Source organism: Solanum pennellii, chromosome 3, assembly GCF_001406875.1.
Source record: "Solanum pennellii chromosome 3, SPENNV200".
In the NCBI taxonomy this organism is placed as follows: Eukaryota; Viridiplantae; Streptophyta; class Magnoliopsida; order Solanales; family Solanaceae; genus Solanum; species Solanum pennellii.
Window position 1 is genome coordinate 23,816,396 of NC_028639.1, and position 13,484 is coordinate 23,829,879.

General features: G+C 34.2%; 1 long non-coding RNA gene across 7 annotated transcripts; it reads right to left on the reverse strand.

Annotated features, from left to right (window-relative positions):
• Positions 1-1,055: 1,055 nt before the first annotated feature.
• LOC107015371 lies at positions 1,056-6,064 on the reverse strand. 7 transcript variants are annotated; one of them, XR_003577479.1, is made up of 8 exons: positions 5,762-6,064; positions 5,527-5,658; positions 5,231-5,321; positions 4,185-4,350; positions 3,492-3,676; positions 2,673-2,790; positions 1,700-1,749; positions 1,056-1,274 (listed from the first exon to the last, which is right to left on the reverse strand). It is a non-coding gene; the product is annotated as an uncharacterized LOC107015371 (long non-coding RNA). The 7 variants fall into 7 exon arrangements; XR_003577481.1 differs by having other exon boundaries at positions 3,508-3,676; positions 5,762-6,063; XR_003577483.1 differs by having other exon boundaries at positions 1,063-1,274; positions 3,492-3,538; positions 5,762-6,058.
• Positions 6,065-13,484: the final 7,420 nt, after the last annotated feature.

Here is a 13,484-nt window from a genome sequence, read left to right on the forward strand (position 1 = left end):
TTTATGATGCTTTCTATATATGAATGGAGATTTTAGGGTTAGGGGTCTATACGTTTGACCTTGTTAGAGTATATTGATGATAGAATATTCTTATGTATCATGACCCCTGCCTATGAACCCCTACATGAAGGTGTGGTCTTAAGCATGATTAGGAGTCATACACTCAAGTATCAAGATGTCTTACCTCCTATATTATAATGTTGTTATGTGTGCTCCATAGTTCCTACTACTCTATATGTGAGTTGTCTAAGGTTTAAAGGGAACGGAATGTGTATTGTGACCTTTGAATGGGTTGCTGCCTCAATGTTAGGATTGTTGCCCTTAGGTGATCATGTTGTCCAATGTACATACACACCTAATGCATGCTTACAAGTAGTATAGGTTCATGGTGTCTAATGAAAGGAGATTCTCATATGCACAAATGTCTACTAATATTCATGTAAAGTATATGTCCATGAATTATGTCATGTATCTCTTAACTATGATGACTTGATAGGTGTACTAGTATGGACAAGGGTATGGGAACTTGTCTATGTATTGCACATGTGTGCCTTGATAGGATAGTTCCTAGGTTGTAAACTATGTACATAAATATGAATGCACGAGTATGTTATGAACATGCCTTATCACTACACCATTTTAGGCCTACGGCCAACTTAAAAAAGTGTGGCCTTTGATTAAAGGCCACACTTTCTGACTTTCAGCAACACTTTTTAGGGGGTGGCCTAAAGGAGCGTAACCTTTGACATTAGACAACATTTTTGAAGCGTTGCCAAAGCAACAACACTCAAAAAGTGTGGCCAAAGAGGTATAGAGGCTACTCTTTTGAGTATTTCATTAGCAACACATTTATCTAATTAGACTACACTTAAAAGTGTGACCTTTGCGTTGTTATTGGTTACACTTTAAAAGTGTAGACTTTATCTCACCTAAAACAACAGTTATAAAGTGTAACTTTTCTTATGTACAAGATAAAATTTACAAACAATAAGCCACACTTTTGAAGTGTGACAAATGTAGAATTTTTGTATAGTGATATAAAGCACAAAATTAGATTATAAATAATCCAAAATTATATATTCAAATTAAATAAACTTCAAGAACATGTCCATACATATAGAAAGAAATTACTTAAAAATATCTACTAGAAATACATTCCACAAAACCAAATGTATTCAAACAACATTTATGATAATAGTCTCTTTATCGTTCACTACAATAGATCGAGTGTACTTTTGTCCTCTAGACATCAAAACTCAATCCACAACATTTTCCTGCACATTCAAAAGTAATTAAAAGTTAGAGAATCATGTATTTCATATGCTCAATATATTGTTCAATACTCAACACCTTCCCAATCCCTTCACAGTTAAATGATCATTAAACATGTACAAAAGTATAAGATCTGGGAGAAAACAATAGGGCATGTATTCAAAGTCTGTCACAGTAGACACACATAGTGATGAGTGTCAATTCCAATACATATGATACTTGTCAAATGTGTGACAATATACACTCATTATACTTATAAAAACAATTTAGAATTTGTTGTTCTAACATTCTAAAAATAGTAAAAATAATACTACACAACACATAAAAAATATGAAGCAATAAATGGATATACTAAAGTACAAAATGATATGGCCGTCTGACCATGTCATATAAAAGAAATAAGACTACTTCCCCTACTAAATTGTACCTCCATCTGTGGTGACTTCCAGTTTTGGAGTAAGTTTAAAATAGTCAGCCCTGTATATTGTCAATCAAATAGAAGTTTGTTCATGCATTCATGCAGCAATGTAGAAATACAAAACTAAACTTTAATGTACTCTAGAACAAAAAGGCCAATCACAAGAAAATTTTGTCTCAAGGCATATGTTTAGACAAACACCAATACTAGGTAAATGGAGTCAATGACAAATGAACTCTCATTAACCACAACATCCAAACATAATGACATACTATTTTATCTATGGATTGCTAAAAAGTGATGAAAGAAAGATCTTGTGACTGATTCAACTTTTACTCTAAGTCACCAGGATCAAAGACTCACATTCATAATCATATATTGTTGAAGTAATAACACAATGAGCCATTGAGCCTCAGAGGTTTTCCATCTTCTAGTTAATACATATACAAAGACAATTTGAAAAACCAGAAAGTGGATTCCATCGACTAGATATTTTTCTTTCCAGACAAGTAGTTTTATAATATTAGGGGTTCTTTTTTTTTTATAACTTAAACCGTCTTTTCCGTATCTGTTTGAATCAATATAATTAAGAGGTTAAGAAACTCAAGCGTATAATATATTTGTTCACAACTGATTGATCCCACCCATTGGTAGTCAACTCGCTTATCTTACCGCTCTAACACCACCACACACACACCCTAAATCCCCATTTCTTAAGTTAACTTTTTTATACTTATTGACACAGTAATGTCCAGGCTGTTTACAACCTTTTACTGAAGCTTTTAACATAAATCTCATCTTATAAAATAAAAATAGCGGAACTGAGCTCACATTTCTTATGTTGTTTACTTCCAAAAAAAATATATACTACTTGTTTTAAGATGTCAAAATTTAAAACAGAGCACATAGACCTCACCTTAAGCTATCATTAAACAAATTAGTAGCCAAGTAAGAGTACTAGTGGTAAGAGTAAGAAGTATACTTGCATCAACCACACTGCGTTGCTATTTGCTTTTGACATTGCTTTGTACACAGCAGATCCGAGAGATGAAATATATGTTGGATCATCAGTTGGTGGAGTGTTCTCATTGGAAGTATCACTGTGTAAACATGAAACTTATCAGATTATGAATCATAAACCAAGAATTTATATGAAACTTTTATCCCTGTTTTTGGCACTAAGAATAAACCTTGAGTGGAAGATAAAAGAATTCTAAATTTTATGCCATAAAATAGATAGATAAGATCCCTAAGTAGGGCATTAATTGTCAAGATCAAGAAGTTCTTGACTTAGTTTTCAAGACCCTATTACAAGTTCCACCATTAAATGTTCTGATAAAAAAGTGTTCATACTCTCCAAACATACATGGATCATCTAGGAGGAGAGATACTTCAAGAAAAAAGAGAATATTATAACTAGTACTTACAGGCTGCAAGAGGTGATGGTTGTACATTTAAGGGCATAATGAACAAGTAGGACATTGTCTTTCAGTATTAAATCAAATTTTTTATTTATCTTTAACTTATAAATTATAAATCCTTATAGCCTCATATCTCTCCTAATGTCATTAACTAAATTTCAGTTCAATCAAAAGAGTCACTGTTAGGCAACAACATACAAAAGATAAGAGCAAAAAAATTAACTTTTTCAGGCATGAAAAGAAAGATACCCTTAAATATGAATACTAAACCAGATCAAAGTGAACGAAGAAATTTTTTTTAATACAGTACATCAATGTGAAAAATCTTGAAACTGCTTGTGAATTCAATGTGCCTAATTAGGGCAGAAGAAGTAGTTTACTAGGATCATAGACTACCAGTTGTAGATATCAGTGATGTCTCTGTATTCTGCAGTGAGCATACAAAACATGAATGACAAAAGAGTCAGCTCAGATCAAATGATAGCAAATATCGTATCATAGGCTGCAAAACTTCGACTCTATTTTTATCAACGACAAGCCCGGGAAGTTGCCCTGCATCGACTTGCTAAATAAACAATATAAACAATGATTCATGAATTATAACCAACAATATGGCTACATCACTGAAATTGGGAATTTGCATCACAACCCCACCCCCACAAATATGATCATCAATATGAAACTAGATCCACCAGATCATCTTGGTTTATAAAAAAAATTGATCAAAATCTGCATATGCAAAGGTATAAAACTATAAAAGTAATAGCTTTATACAATATTTCAAATTAGATTCAGATTACAGAGCCAACTCCCTATACAATGTTTTAAACTCTGGCTGCAAGACTCATGAAAATTCTTGAGGCACATTCAACACCGGAAATAGTTACACCTAGACAAACTACAAAACAAGGACATGTCATCAATCACTTGAATTTACAAAGAGCAAGAAATAGAACAAGTTGTGATGCTAAAAAGGAACCTTAGAAAGGTTCAATGAATGTTAAAACAAGCTATTAATGAATAGAAGAGGAATAAAAAAAGTTGAACGCACTATAAACAAGATATATACTTACTGATTCAAATGCTTCCAAGTAGTAATTCAATGTATCTCGCCTACTGAATATGCATAGGACTCACTTTGATGTTCATGATCTTTGACACATTCTTCCCGTTCTTTGGAATTTTAGTTGTAACTCGTGATTTGTTTCATTTCAACAACCACAAAGTAATCAACTCCTTCTAAACAGAACAAATATTAGTAGAAAATAAAAAAGAACCTCGGCTGCAGAATATGGACTCATAAAATCTAATGGTGTTTGTGACATACAGATAGAACAAATCTAAAACCCCAAACTTAAATGAAAGATGATGGACTCATAAAATTGACAAATTTTACCCACCATGTACTTCAACAATCAGACATTGTAGGTAAGTCAATATGCAGTTGAAGAACTTTTTGATCCTTCAAGCTCACCTTCTTCACAATAGCAGAACAAGTATACCCGAATTGGCCTCAATCCACTTCCTCCCCAATTTTATACTCACTCACAAATTGCTTAGAAAACCCAAAACTTAGTGTACTCTTAAGACTCATATGAATTGTTCATCTAACAATTTCATGTTCTCTATATTCATCGGAACTGTTCATCTAACAGAGTGAGTCTACTTTTAATGATGAGTGCAAATACATGATATGTGGAGCAAGATCAACATTTAGATAGGTGAAAACATTCAAAATAATGGGATTGCAACAATATGTAATTAGTTTTTCTGTTTGTTCGAGGCCTATAACTGTTCCAGGAATAGGTGCTCTTTAAGATGTAAATGTTTTTTGGTTGAATGGTAATGTTTATAGTTGTTACCAAAAAAAAAAAAGATGAACCATAGAAAATGAAGTTGCAGGGAAAAACTGAACGATGAGGTATATGCAACCTGGAGAAGAAAATAAGGCTTACCCATCGAAATAGACTCTCAAAACAGCAAATCAAATGATCCCAACACCACAACCTACACATTTTGATGCCCTAACAATCTTCACCATTATAACTACCACCTAACAATAATAAGTTCAATAAAAAGTAATCCAACTATGAGACGTGAGAGAAAGTCATGATGATACCTTTCAACAATGGAAATTCTCCTTATCAATGGACTTTGAGACTGATCTGATCTACTGTAGATAGTGTTCACAAGGTAGGCTAAAAAAGGCACTGCAAACGAGCAAAGAACATTTCAAAGAGGTAATAGAATAGTTCCTCCAAACTATCATACAGAACTCAATAAAGATGAAAGTGAACTATCTGGAAACAACTAATGAAGCTATAATACTATCCACACTCTCAAAAATTGTATATGAACACAAGAATATCCAAACCCTAAAGTTAAATATTAGACTTTCAAAATAGAAGTTCTTACCTGATAAACCCTATTCCAACAAAATCAGTCTGAAATCCTTCTCTTCAGTGAGAAATTGGAGAGAAAAACTTGACAAAGAGACTATTTAGCTTTATTTCATCATCTTGCCAACAACCCCAAAGTATCCAATTCCTTATAAACACAAAACAAAGAAACAACTAATTCAGCTAACAGGAAGACAGTTTTAGTACTTACTCTTGACAAAATAGGCATCGGAAAAGAGAATCTGACTTACTCTTCAAGAATTCATTATCGGAGAGACGACTTGAACTATCAGTGACTTCAAATCTTCAATTCTTCTGCTCAGTTCTTCTATGACTTCAACTCTTTAGGGTGTTGTTCTCCCAAATCACAGAAGATAATTCATTCTCAACTCTCTTCACTTCTCTTACCAGTTGTTCATTATCTCATTCATTGTTTAGTGAAAGAGCGTTCTTCAGTGAAAGAGGGAAGTGTGACAGTGGAAATTCAAGTCAAAGGGGAAAGCTAAAAAAGATAATATTTTATGATTTATTAATCTTTACTTTTTTTGGCCAATAAAAATTGGAGGGAGAGTTAAAATTATTGGAGAGAATATAATACCTTAGAGAAAAATTTTAAGGCAACACTTATAAGGTGTTGTTTTTTCAATAATAAAAATAGGACATTTTAGAAGTGTGGCCATATATGTAAATAGGTGTTGCCAATTATATCATATTGTAAAAACACTTATAAAGTGTATCTTATGCCACTAAAGAGTACACTTTTGAAGTGCTGCCAATATTATTGTAGCTAAAAGTTAAAAAAAATGTCTACGCATTAAAAGAGCTCCCAAAACTACTTTAGACAACACTTTACAACCATAGTCCAAAATTACTGTTGTTGTAGACCTAAAATGGTGTAGTGTATATGCTATGATGTCAAGTATATGATATGATGAAGTATGAATATGTATAGTGTCTAAATGTTTTTATATGAAAGGATTTCTCATATAGTTACACCTATACACTTATGCATGAATTAAGTGAAGTATGAACATGTGTGGGCCAAGAGTGTTTATATGAAAGGTTTGCTCACAAACATGTACACCTACACACACATGAAAGCATGTCTATGATGCTTGTATGATGATATAGTAAATAGAGGATCTGTTGAAAGGTGTTCTGAATTGTATCCTAAACTAAATGGTGTTATAATATGCTATACCCATGTGAAAGGTTTTGTCACATGAATTAGGTTGATGAAAGGATACTCTCATTTATGACCTATGAGCTAAGAATATGAGGAGTAATCTCCTAAAGACTATGTTTTATAAAGTAATAACAATAAAGGCTTTACAATAAAGGGAACTTAGTTAGCACCGAGTGAACTTAGATGAGGGTTGCACCTTCCCAATGTCAGAAGGCTTGTTCACCATAGTCCTCACAAGGTGGATAACTACAATTCCTCAATAGGCATGAAGAGGGTTTCCATATATGCCTCCAAGTTCCATAAACTATGCTTGCCCCATAGGATCTAGCAAGTGATATCACCTAATATGCTAGCATGATGTTAATGATCTACTTTTGGCAAGGTAGAGCACTTCCTTTTGGTGTGAGGTTCTACAACACCGGATTCAATATTTTGCACCCATGGCCTTAGTGTCGGTTAAGGTTGTATTTTCCCTAAAGTAAAATGGACAATGGAAGTAAAGTAATGAACGCTAACTAGGATAACCTAAGGGAAGTTGCTTAGTGTAGGTGAGGGTATGTGACTTTACCTATGCATTGCACGAGTATCTCTTGAAGGGAGTTCTAGAAAGGTGTTCTATATGTATATGAATATCTATATGCCTTATATACAAGATATTATGTATTGACCAATTGTTATGATAATATGCATAGTATGAGTCCTATGGTGTCTTTTGATGAGGTCCCACTCCATGTGTAAGATGTTGGTATTATTGATTATATGATGAGGTCGTACCTTGAATATGCATGATATTGGTTTTACTTGTCATATGATGAAGGTCCTACTTATGTGTGTAGTTGACTATGGTTTTCATGTTGAGATATGAAGTAAATGATATGTTTGTGGTCTCTTTCAAAGTTTATTTAGTATGTGTGAGGCTATGGGACTTCACATGTACATTGTACTAGTAGGCTTAGATTGGGATTATGAGTAAGGTCTTGTGATGTCTATATTGTCACATCTGGGGAGCACCCCCTAGACGTAACCGGCGTCGTCGTCCTCGAAGAGGACTAGGACTAGCATCTTAGCTTACATCATTACATTCATAAATTAAAAATGCGGAAAATTTAAAACTTCTCTTCTATCTATCATGAGGTTTACATAGACCTCTCGCATACACATAATATATTCATATTGAGTATATATAGAGCCTTCTTATAAGAAGATTATATAGTCTTCTACTTTTATAGCACATATATATATAAGATAGAACATAGTCTTAAAACGAATGTCTCATCTCATAACCATCTAAACAAGAGTACAACCATTCGGCATAGCCCATACATCAATACAATAAGAGCCTCGTATAGGCTATACAATCTTTAGTACTCAAATGAAAGGAAATGAACATAACATCTATGTGGATCCACTAGCTAGTATTCCTAGTGAGGCAACATAGTTAAAGAACTAGGAGATGTAGTTGGGACCCTCTTTATGTTACATGAATTATAGTCTCCAATCTCATGAGTATATTAGTGATCCTACCTTCCCTATGTGGGAAGGGACACTCCTCACTGTAGTTCACTCTGTGCTAAGTAGAGTCCCTTTTTGAAATTGTCTTTAAGCCTTTATTAATGATCATATCTTATTTTAGGTCATAGGGTTTATCCCTTATATATCATCATCATCATAGCTCAATAAGAATTGCATGAGTATTTTCCTTTCATTACAATTTATACATGTGAGGTTAGCACATTTACATATCATATCATGACAAGGCACATTGGTAAGTTATCACCATCCTTATAACATTTACATCTGAGCCAACAACTCACAAACCATAGTTCAAGTCATTCCAATTCATTATCTTACCAACCCTATCAATCTTAATATAAGGTATACTTCAATACAACTTCATCACTTAGTCACAAGTAATCATAATTGAAGTAAAGAATTGAGATCACAACAATTACCCCACTCTCCTTCACAAGCCATCATCAAGGTCTTACCATCAAGCATCCTCAATTCAACACAACAATGGTTTTAATACCATAACACAAAAGTAAACGACGTAATAATAAAATCAATTGAATCACTACACAATGATTCATCATTAGTTCATAGCCTAATATTAGAGACTTAGGTCAAATTCATGATCTACTTTACAACCTATGTTAATTACTCAAGAACTATCATAATTGTATTACAATATATCACAATCTACTCATAACTTGACATAATAAAAACATATAATAATCATTCACACAATAACTAAGCCAATAGTATCAATACTAGTCAATTTAATTTAAGATCATAACCTATGGTTAAGGGGCAAAAGGGCATCTTTCCACCAACTAGGCCAATGCATCAGGAAGTAGTCTAATGGATTCATAATACATGTTAATTTGCTCATAATAACCAAAAGGAATCATAAACAAAGCAATTCACAAGATCAATTTTGTATTGGAAGAAAAGTCACTTAAATTTCATACTTTTGAAATCAATATGGAGGAACCCTTTGGGGAATGAGATTCCAAAGGTGAAAGGAATCCCATAACTTACTAATTAATGAAGTTTGATGGAGGAACCTTGATCCTTTGCAGCCCTAGAACCATCCTTTGCTTAGTCTTCTATGTAGTTTCTTTGGGAGAGAGAGAAGAGAAAAGGAAAACCAATTGAGTTTTTGGGAAATTATGAGAGGTAGGTCTAGTTTAATTAGGCTAAGTCTTTATATAGAGGTCCTTAATTAACTTAGTTGAACCTCCCTTAATCCTTAATTAACTAATTAACCTATTAACTAATTAAATGAATTAATTAAAACAACATAGCCAAACATAGACCTGACATATGAGTCCCCAACTGACCGGTCTTATGTCAGTTCGACGGGCAGTGTGGCCTCCGTTTTGTACGTTGTGGTTTTGGTAAGATATTTTTCCAAAAGTACATCCACAAAATTATATAATTCCTCATCGATGGAGGCACTGACGCCCCGTCGTTTCACCAACGGATCGTCGGTTACAACCGTTGATGGACACTACCTCATGGCAACTTTTTGCGAAATTGCAAGGTCCTCCTCAAGGCACCTTGGTTGGTCCTTGGGGATTCGTACCCAAACGTTTTGACTATAAACAAACTATAGTACGTGTTAGAAACCTCACCATAAAATCTAATCATTTTTTTACTCTTAAAACTTAGTCAAATAGGCTAAGGCACACTAGCACCTTTTGAACTAGTTTTCGAACGTCATGAACGTTCCATGACGTTTTGATTCTAAAACTTCTTAATTAACTAATATACATTATAATTTACTGAAAACAATGTTACAACTCTTAGACTCTCATGTTAGGCTCTAGATTAAGCTTTAGACTTGTAAGACCCCGAAAATAATTTAGGTAAAATAGAGACTAACATGTTGGTATTGATAGTATAAGGTCCTAAATAGGTCTAATATATGGTATTGAGGCAGTGTATAAAGTATTAGGTGCATTGGAAATCAAACGTCAAGGGCCGACTAAGACGTTCAACGACTAAGTCACCTATGTGCCTCATATTTGGTTTTATCTTATTATGTGTGATTAATGAGGTTGTAAGGTCATTAAATGATTTATTATACCATATATAATCAGTGTGTCATGTTTCGTGGAGTTTGGAGGTCAAACGTCCAAGAACGTCCATGACGTTTGAAAGATGTGCCTTGAAATGACCTTGTGTGTCTAGGCATGTTTCGTTGAGTTTTACGTGTTCGTTTTGGATGAAATTCATGTGATAGGTGATAAACTCGTATACAATCATTTTTGGATTGGAAACGTCCGGACAAACATCTCCAAGGACCAACCAAGGTTCCTTGAGGAAGGACCCATGTTGGTGGCCAAAACTGCCCAAGGCAGTCCACCTATGGATGGCAATCGACGGCCATTGGCCTGGTCAACGCCCGGTAGGTGGTGGGAGTCGTCTGTTCCTTAGACTGGGGAGCAAAAATACGAGATGCAAGTCTTCGAACCCATCGACGAAGGACAGGACGTCCTGTGCATGGGCTTATGCCCCGTCGATGGGGCATTCGTCAATGGTGGCCTACCTGCGTGCACTTTCACTTTAAGTTGAGGGGTGATGTTGTAATTTAACCCCACTTCCAAATTAGGGTATTGGCGGAACAGTAGGAGTCTTTTGGGTATTTTAAACATGTGTATAAGTGTTTAACACTTAGAATATTTCATTCTTCCAAATCAAAACCCCAAAATCCCTTAAGAACTCCCAAAGACTCCATTGAAGTCCAAAGTCAAGGAAGATCTTGGTGTGAAGAATTGAGTGGAGATTCATATCAAAGTGAAGAATTAGCTTCATCAAGGTATGGCTATTGATCCTTGAAAATCGTTTCATCAAGGAGCCCCAATTCTCAAGATGTTTTCTAAAGTTTTCAAGTTGAATTGTCCAATTTCATGATTCTACCATGGGTTCTTGCATTCATGATTTCTAAACATTGAATAATGATTTAATTGATGTTGCGTTGATGATTTTATCCAAAATTACATATGAACCCATGAATTTGATGAACCCTAGATTTTTGACTACGTTATGGGTTACTTGATATTGATTAAATGTTGATGAATTATGATGTAGATTTCTATGGGCTTTCTAATAATGTAAGGATTTTATTCAATTGATATCTAGGTTATCGTAGATGGATGAATATCTATTGAATTGACCTAGTTTCATTGATTATCATAGTTTCTACATTGAATTATTGTTCATGGCCATTGGTAAGGGCCTTATGGTGTTGAATTGGATGATTTAGCATCGAATTGAGGTGATGAGGATGTGGTGGTGATAATATGACCTATTTGCCTTATTTTAATGTTATTTATACTTCAATTATGTTCTTATTGGCATGGTCCACTAATTGTGGCGTTGTTATGTGCTTTACTTGCAATTGATGTGGCCTTGTTTGCGTTACTTTATGCAATATGATGATCATGGCCTTGTCGGCATTACTTGAAGTAATGTGGCTATTTGTGTAGGTGATAATGTGAAGTATGATGATACCTATCTACATGTTAAGCAATGCGAAAGTATATGTTCTATTGATGTTATGTAGGTGATCATGTTAGACTATGACTATGTGCTTATATGTGAAGTCTTAGAGTTGATACATGATTGTTCCTACTTGACTATATGAGTAATTATGGTTAAATTTATGATGATATAGTAATGTATAGGATGACAATAAGAAGATAAGGGTCATTCCTAAGTGCTTAAAAGAATGATACGTTATATGTGACAAGGGAAAAGAATGTTGTGTCTTGTTTGGTAGACTCCCTTACTTGATATATGTATGAATGATATAGGAATATGAGATGTCTTGACTAGGTAGTCTTAGTTCACCCTTGTCATGTATGAATAAAATATATGTGAGACCTTAGAGGATGTTAAGAAGGTCATGTACGCGGTAAAGGTTATGTTATGAATGTTGAAGTCGAGAACTGTAATGGTATCCTTCATGTAAAGAAATGGTGGACTTAAGGTTAATTGGATGGAACGACATCATTTTAATCCTTAGGAAAGTCATAATGAGCTATCTTAATCGCCATTGAATGGTAGACCTAGTGGACCTCTTTGATAGGGTTAATGTTATTGGGTTATTGTCACATCCACGGAGCAACCCCTTGAAGTAACATGATGTACTGGACCTCTCAGAGGTCTTATACAAGCCCATAGTTATCATTCATCTTATCGACTTAGTAAATTTAGCGGAATTTTAGAACTTTTTATAGCACATCATATGCTAGAAACTCAACCTCATCTATCCATAAAATATAAGTCATAATACAAATTTAGACTCTAAGTCTCTTTGCCATGTTAAACTCAAAAATATTAGAATACATTAGGGACACGACCCTTAAGACATCATTCAAAACTGTACAATATTTAATAGACTTTACAGTAGGTACACGTTAGGACATCCTTGGACTTAAGGTTTCCTTTCCTTGAGCTTGGGAATCACCTATCAATCTCCTCAATCATGTAGACACCCTTTAAGCATTCATAACCTATACTTTGTGTAAAAAGTAGAGAAGAATGGAATTAGTACAAGAATTCACTAAGTATGACAACCATGCAAAAACATGCATTTAAAAGGGATATTTTCTTGAAATCATACTTCATGCTTTTTTGATTAAATCTTTATAAAACCTTGAAACAATAGCATTTATATCATTCATATAATTCATATAAACACAATCAAAGGCCAAACATCATAGAAAATCACATATAGAATTTAACTCCCATTGCAGGTCACTTTATAATGAGCTCATTTTTCTTAACAGTGAACTCTTTCTTTTATTTCATTAGCCTCCTAAGTAACCCTTTAGTGATACTTGGTGCAATGCATCACCTTAGGACCACAAGGAAAACCATACATACTACTTACACAAGCCAACACATATCATCATAGAAGTATAGTACAACATAGACATAGTTATGTCAAGACTATAAGGACATTACAGTGAACTCCTAGTCATTATGCACATATACTTATTTTACTTCACATAGAACCTTATAAGACCTAACTCATGCCCCCAATCTAATTCTACTAGTGCAATGTACATGTAAGGGCCCATAACCTCACACATACTTAGTAAACCTATCATGAGACCACAAGCCTTTACATCAAAGTCATATATCAACATAGTAAGAGGAGACCACTTCATCTATGTCAAGCAAGACCTTCATCATATAGTCAACAAGATCAACATCATGCATAAACACTCATATCATGCATATCTTCAAAACAAGTAGACAAATACTACAACGTC